The following is an 8,274-nucleotide window of genomic DNA, read 5'->3' as shown; positions in this document are numbered from 1 at the left end:
AAAAAGTGTTCCCAAAGTTCTTTGACAACTTTAGTTTGTCCATCCGTTTGAGGATGACAAGTAGTAGAAAACAACAATTTTGTGCCAAGTTTTGCCCATAAAATCTTCCAAAAGTAACTCAAAAATTTAACATCACGACCAGAAACAATAGTCCTAGGCATGCCATGCATCCTAGCGACTTCTCTAAAGAACAAATCCGCAATGTTTGAAGCATAATCGGTTTTATGACAAGCTATAAAATGTGCCATCTTAGAGAATCTATCCACAACAACGAAAATTGAATCCCTCCCCTTCTTAGTCTTAGGCAACCCCAAAATAAAGTCCCTAGAAATGTCAATCCAAGTTCTTTTTAAGAATAGCAAGCAAAAGTGTTCCCAAAGTGCTATTGACAACTTCAGTTTGTCCATCCGTTTGAGGATGACAAGTAGTAGAAAACAACAATTTTGTGCCAAGTTTAGCCCATAAAGTCTTCCAAAAGTAACTCAAGAATTTAACATCGTGTCCAGAAACAATAGTCCTAGGCATGCCATGCAACCTACCGACTTCTCTAAAGAACAAATCCGCAATGTTTGAAGCATCATCGGTTTTATGACAAGCTATAAAATGTGCTATCTTAGAAAATCTTTCCACAACAACGAAAATAGAATCCATCCCCTTCTTAGTCCTAGGCACCCCAAAATAAAGTCCATAGAAATGTCAATCCAAGTTCTTTTTAAGAATAGCACGCAAAAGTGTTCCCAAAGTGCTATTGACAACTTCAGTTTGTCCATCAGTTTGAGGATTAGAAGTAGTAGAAAACAACAATTTCGTGCCAAGTTTAGACCATAAAGTATTCCAAAAGTAACTCAAGAATTTAACATCGCGACCAGAATCAATAATCCTAGGCATGCCATGCAACCTAACGACTTCTCTAATGAACAAATCCGCAATGTTTGAAGCATAATCGATTTTATGACAAGCTATAAAATGTGCCATCTTAGAAAATCTATCCACAACAACGAAAATTGAATCCCTCCCCTTCTTAGTCCTAGGCAACCCCAAAATAAAGTCCATAGAAATCTCAATCCAAGTTCTTTTTAAGAATAGCACGCAAAAGTGTTCCTAAAGTTCTATTGACAACTTCAGTTTGTCCATCCGTTTGAGGATGACAAGTAGTAGAAAACAACAATTTTGTGCCAAGTTTAGACCATAAAGTATTCCAAAAGTAACTCAAGAATTTAACATCGCGACCAGAAACAATAGTCCTAGGCATGCCATGCAACCTACCGACTTCTCTAAAGAACTAATCCGCATTGTTTTAAACATCATCGATTTTATGGCAAGCTATAAAATGTGCCATATTAGAGAATCTATCCACAACAACGAAAATAGAATCCTTCCCCTTCTTAGTCCTAGGCACCCCAAAATAAAGTCCATAGAAATGTCAATCCAAGTTCTTTTTAAGAATAGCACGCAAAAGTGTTCCCAAAGAGCTATTGACAACTTCACTTTGTCCATCCGTTTGAGGATGACAAGTAGTAGAAAACAACAATTTTGTGCCAAGTTTTGCCCATAAAATCTTCCAAAAGTAACTCAAAAATTTAACATCGCGACCAGAAACAATAGTCCTAGGCATGCCATGCATCCTAGCGACTTCTCTAAAGAACAAATCCGCAATGTTTGAAGCATAATCGGTTTTATGACAAGCTATAAAATGTGCCATCTTAGAGAATCTATCCACAACAACGAAAATAGAATCCCTCCCCTTCTCAGTCCTAGGCAACCCCAAAATAAAGTCCCTAGAAATGTCAATCCAAGTTCTTTTTAAGAATAGCACGCAAAAGTGTTCCCAAAGTTCTATTGACAACTTCAGTTTGTCCATCCGTTTGAGGATGACAAGTAGTAGAAAATTACAATTTTGTGCCAAGTTTAGCCCATAAAGTCTTCTAAAAGTAACTCAAGAATTTAACATCACGACCAGAAACAATAGTCCTAGGCATGCCATGCAACCTACCGACTTCTCTAAAGAACAAATCCGCAATGTTTGAAGCATCATCGGTTTTATGACAAGCTATAAAATGTGCTATCTTAGAGAATCTATCCACAACAACGAAAATGGAATCCATCCCCTTCTTAGTCCTAGGCACCCCAAAATAAAGTCCATAGAAATGTTAATCCAAGTTCTTTTTAAGAATAGCACGCAAAAGTGTTCCCAAAGTTCTATTGACAACTTCATTTTGTCCATCCGTTTGAAGATGACAAGTAGTAGAAAACAACAATTTTGTGCCAAGTTTAACCCATAAAGTATTCCAAAAGTAACTCAAGAATTTAACATCGCGATCAGAATCAATAGTCCTAGGCATGCCATGCAACCTAACGACTTCTCTAAAGATAAAATCCGCGATGTTTGAAGCATCATCGGTTTTATGACAAGCTATAAAATGTGCCATCTTAGAGAATCTATCCACTACAACAAAAATAGAATCAATCCCCTTCTTAGTCCTAGGCAACCCCAAAGTAAAGTCCATAGAAATGAAAATCCAAGTTCTTTTTAAGAATAGCACACAAAAGTGTTCCCAAAGTTCGATTGACAACTTCAGTTTGTCCATCCGTTTGAGGATGACAAGTAGTAGAAAAAACAATTTTGTGCCAAGTTTAGCCCATAAAGTATTCCAAAAGTAACTCAAGAATTTAACATCGCGAACAGAAACAATAGTCCTAGGCATGCCATGCAACCTAGCGACTTCTCTAAAGATAAAATCCGCGATGTTTGAAGCATCATCGGTTTTATGACAAGCTATAAAATGTGCCATCTTAGAGAATCTATCCACAACAACAAAAATAGAATCTCTCCCCTTCTTAGTCCTAGGAAACCCCAAAATAAAGTCCATAGAAATGTCAATCCAAGTTCTTTTTAAGAATAGCACGCAAAAGTGTTCCCAAAGTTCTGTTGACAACTTCAGTTTGTCCATCCGTTTGAGGATGACAAGTAGTAGAAAAAACAATTTGTGCAAAGTTTAGCCCATAAAGTATTCCAAAAGTAACTCAAGAATTTAACATCGCGACAGTAATCAATAGTCCTAGGCATATCATGCAACCTAACGACTTCTCTAAAGATAAAATCCGCGATGTTTGAAGCATCATCGGTTTTATGACAAGCTATAAAATGTGACATCTTAGATAATCTATCCACAACAACAAAAATAGAATCCCTCCCCTTCTTAGTCCTAGGAAACCCCAAAATAAAGTCCATAGAAATGTCAATCCAAGTTGTTTTTAAGAATAGCACGCAAAAGTGTCCCAAAGTTCTATTGACAACTTCAGTTTGTCCATCCGTTTGAGGATGACAAGTAGTAGAAAACAACAATTTTGCGCCAAGTTTAGCCCATAAAGTATTCCAAAAGTAACTCAAGAATTTAACATCGCGACCAGAATCAATAGTCCTAGGCATGCCATGCAACCTAACGACTTCTCTAAAGATAAAATCCGCGATGTTTGAAGCATCATCGGTTTTATGATAAGCTATAAAATGTGCCATCTTAGAGAATCTATCCACAACAACAAAAATAGAATCCCTCCCCTTCTTAGTCCTAGGCAACCTCAAAATAAAGTCCATAGAAATGTCAATCCAAGTTCTTTTTAAGAATAGCACGCAAAAGTGTTCCCAAAGTTCTATTGACAACTTCAGTTTGTCCATCCGTTTGAGGATGACAAGTAGTAGAAAACAACAATTTTGTGCCAAGTTTAGCCCATAAAGTATTCCAAAAGTAACTCAAGAATTTAACATCGCGACCAGAATCAATAGTCCTAGGCATGCCATGCAACCTAACGACTTCTCTAAAGATAAAATCCGCGATGTTTGAAGCATCATCGGTTTTATGACAAGCTATAAAATGTGCCATCTTAGAGAATCTATCCACAACAACAAAAATAGAATCCCTCCCCTTCTTAGTCCTAGGCAACCCCAAAATAAAGTCCATAGAAATGTCAATCCAAGTTCTTTTTAAGAATAGCACGCAAAAGTGTTCCCAAAGTTCTATTGACAACTTCAGTTTGTCCATCCGTTTGAGGATGACAAGTAGTAGAAAACAACAATTTGTGCCAAGTTTAGCCCATAAAGTATTCCAAAAGTAACTCAAGAATTTAACATCGCGATCAGAAATCAATAGTCCTAGGCATGCCATGCAACCTAACGACTTCTCTAAAGATAAAATCCGCGATGTTTGAAGCATCATCGGTTTTATGACAAGCTATAAAATGTGCCATCTTAGAGAATCTATCCACAACAACAAAAATAGAATCCCTCCCCTTCTTAGTCCTAGGCAACCCCAAATTAAAGTCCATAGAAATGTCAATCCAAGTTCTTTTTAAGAATAGCACGCAAAAGTGTTCCCAAAGTTCTATTGACAACTTCAGTTTGTCCATCCGTTTGAGGATGACAAGTAGTAGAAAACAACAATTTTGTGCCAAGTTTAGCCCATAAAGTCTTCCGAAAGTAACTCAAGAATTTAACATCGCGACCAGAAACAATAGTCCTAGGCATGCCATGCAACCTAACGACTTCTCTAAAGAACAAATCCGCAATGTTTGAAGCATCATCGGTTTTATGACAAGCTATAAAATGTGCCATCTTAGAGAATCTATCCACAACAACAAAAATAGAATCCCTCCCCTTCTTAGTCCTAGGAAACCCCAAAATAAAGTCCATAGAAATGTCAATCCAAGTTCTTTTTAAGAATAGCACGCAAAAGTGTTCCCAAAGTTCTATTGACAACTTCAGTTTGTCCATCCGTTTGAGGATGACAAGTAGTAGAAAACAACAATTTTGTGCCAAGTTTAGCCCATAAAGTATTCCAAAAGTAACTCAAGAATTTAACATCGCGACCAGAAACAATAGTCCTAGGCATGCCATGCAACCTAACGACTTCTCTAAAGAACAATCCGCGATGTTTGAAGCATCATCGGTTTTATGACAAGCTATAAAATGTGCCATCTTAGAGAATCTATCCACAACAACAAAAATAGAATCCCTCCCCTTCTTAGTCCTAGGCAACCCCAAAATAAAGTCCATAGAAATGTCAATCCAAGTTCTTTTTAAGAATAGCACGCAAAAGTGTTCCCAAAGTTCTATTGACAACTTCAGTTTGTCCATCCGTTTGAGGATGACAAGTAGTAGAAAACAACAATTTTGTGCCAAGTTTAGCCCATAAAGTCTTCCAAAAGTAACTCAAGAATTTAACATCGCGATCAGAAACAATAGTCCTAGGCATGCCATGCAACCTAACGACTTCTCTAAAGAACAAATCCGCAATGTTTGAAGCATCATCGGTTTTATGACAAGCTATAAAATGTGCCATCTTAGAGAATCTATCCACAACAACAAAAATAGAATCCCTCCCCTTCTTAGTCCTAGGCAACCCCAAATAAAGTCCATAGAAATGTCAATCCAAGTTCTTTTTAAGAATAGCACGCAAAAGTGTTCCCAAAGTTCTATTGACAACTTCAGTTTGTCCATCCGTTTGAGGATGACAAGTAGTAGAAAACAACAATTTTGTGCCAAGTTTAGCCCATAAAGTCTTCCAAAGTAACTCAAGAATTTAACATCGCGACCAGAAACAATAGTCCTAGGCATGCCATGCAACCTAACGACTTCTCTAAAGAACAAATCCGCAATGTTTGAAGCATCATCGGTTTTATGACAAGCTATAAAATGTGCCATCTTAGAGAATCTATCCACAACAACAAAAATAGAATCCCTCCCCTTCTTAGTCCTAGGAAACCCCAAAATAAAGTCCATAGAAATGTCAATCCAAGTTCTTTTTAAGAATAGCACGCAAAAGTGTTCCCAAAGTTCTATTGACAACTTCAGTTTGTCCATCCGTTTGAGGATGACAAGTAGTAGAAAACAACAATTTTGTGCCAAGTTTAGCCCATAAAGTATTCCAAAAGTAACTCAAGAATTTAACATCGCGACCAGAAACAATAGTCCTAGGCATGCCATGCAACCTAACGACTTCTCTAAAGAACAAATCCGCAATGTTTGAAGCATCATCGGTTTTATGACAAGCTATAAAATGTGCCATCTTAGAGAATCTATCCACAACAACAAAAATAGAATCCCTCCCCTTCTTAGTCCTAGGCAACCCCAAAATAAAGTCCATAGAAATGTCAATCCAAGTTCTTTTTAAGAATAGCACGCAAAAGTGTTCCCAAAGTTCTATTGACAACTTCAGTTTGTCCATCCGTTTGAGGATGACAAGTAGTAGAAAACAACAATTTTGTGCCAAGTTTAGCCCATAAAGTATTCCAAAAGTAACTCAAGAATTTAACATCGCGACCAGAAACAATAGTCCTAGGCATGCCATGCAACCTAACGACTTCTCTAAAGAACAAATCCGCAATGTTTGAAGCATCATCGGTTTTATGACAAGCTATAAAATGTGCCATCTTAGAGAATCTATCCACAACAACAAAAATAGAATCCCTCCCCTTCTTAGTCCTAGGCAACCCCAAAATAAAGTCCATAGAAATGTCAATCCAAGTTCTTTTTAAGAATAGCACGCAAAAGTGTTCCCAAAGTTCTATTGACAACTTCAGTTTGTCCATCCGTTTGAGGATGACAAGTAGTAGAAAACAACAATTTTGTGCCAAGTTTAGCCCATAAAGTCTTCCAAAAGTAACTCAAGAATTTAACATCGCGACCAGAAACAATAGTCCTAGGCATGCCATGCAACCTAACGACTTCTCTAAAGAACAAATCCGCAATGTTTGAAGCATCATCGGTTTTATGACAAGCTATAAAATGTGCCATCTTAGAGAATCTATCCACAACAACGAAAATAGAATCCCTCCCCTTCTTAGTCCTAGGCAACCCCAAAATAAAGTCCATAGAAATGTCAATCCAAGTTCTTTTTAAGAATAGCACGCAAAAGTGTTCCCAAAGTTCTATTGACAACTTCAGTTTGTCCATCCGTTTGAGGATGACAAGTAGTAGAAAACAACAATTTTGTGCCAAGTTTAGACCATAAAGTATTCCAAAAGTAACTCAAGAATTTAACATCGCGACCAGAAACAATAGTCCTAGGCATGCCATGCAACCTAACGACTTCTCTAAAGAACAATCCGCAATGTTTGAAGCATCATCGGTTTTATGACAAGCTATAAAATGTGCCATCTTAGAGAATCTATCCACAACAACGAAAATAGAATCCCTTCCCCTTCTTAGTCCTAGGCAACCCCAAAATAAAGTCCATAGAAATGTCAATCCAAGTTCTTTTTAAGAATAGCACGCAAAAGTGTTCCCAAAGTTCTATTGACAACTTCAGTTTGTCCATCCGTTTGAGGATGACAAGTAGTAGAAAACAACAATTTTGTGCCAAGTTTAGCCCATAAAGTCTTCCAAAAGTAACTCAAGAATTTAACATCGCGACCAGAAACAATAGTCCTAGGCATGCCATGCACCTACGACTTCTCTAAAGAACAAATCCGCAATGTTTGAAGCATAATCGGTTTTATGACAAGCTATAAAATGTGCCATCTTAGAGAATCTATCCACAACAACGAAAATAGAATCCCTCCCCTTCTTAGTCCTAGGCAACCCCAAAATAAAGTCCATAGAAATGTCAATCCAAGTTCTTTTTAAGAATAGCACGCAAAAGTGTTCCCAAAGTTCTATTGACAACTTCAGTTTGTCCATCCGTTTGAGGATGACAAGTAGTAGAAAACATACAATTTTGTGCCAAGTTTAGCCCATAAAGTCTTCCAAAAGTAACTCAAGAATTTAACATCGCGACCAGAAACAATAGTCCTAGGCATGCCATGCAACCTACCGACTTCTCTAAAGAACAAATCCGCAATGTTTGAAGCATCATCGGTTTATGACAAGCTATAAAATGTGCCATCTTAGAGAATCTATCCACAACAACGAAAATAGAATCCATCCCCTTCTTAGTCCTAGGCACCCCAAAATAAAGTCCATAGAAATGTAATCCAAGTTCTTTTAAGAATAGCACGCAAAAGTGTTCCCAAAGTTCTATTGACAACTTCAGTTTGTCCATCCGTTTGAGGATGACAAGTAGTAGAAAACAACAATTTTGTGCCAAGTTTAGCCCATAAAGTATTCCAAAAGTACTCAAGAATTTAACATCGCGATCAGAAATCAATAGTCCTAGGCATGCCATGCAACCTACGACTTCTCTAAAGATAAAATCCGCGATGTTTGAAGCATCATCGGTTTTATGACAAGCTATAAAATGTGCCATCTTAGAGAATTATCCACAACAACAAAAATAGAAC

Source organism: Primulina eburnea, chromosome 16, assembly GCF_022965805.1.
Source record: "Primulina eburnea isolate SZY01 chromosome 16, ASM2296580v1, whole genome shotgun sequence".
Taxonomy (NCBI): Eukaryota; Viridiplantae; Streptophyta; class Magnoliopsida; order Lamiales; family Gesneriaceae; genus Primulina; species Primulina eburnea.
The sequence above is the reverse complement of the archived record's forward strand: the minus strand, read 5'-3'. Positions refer to the sequence as shown.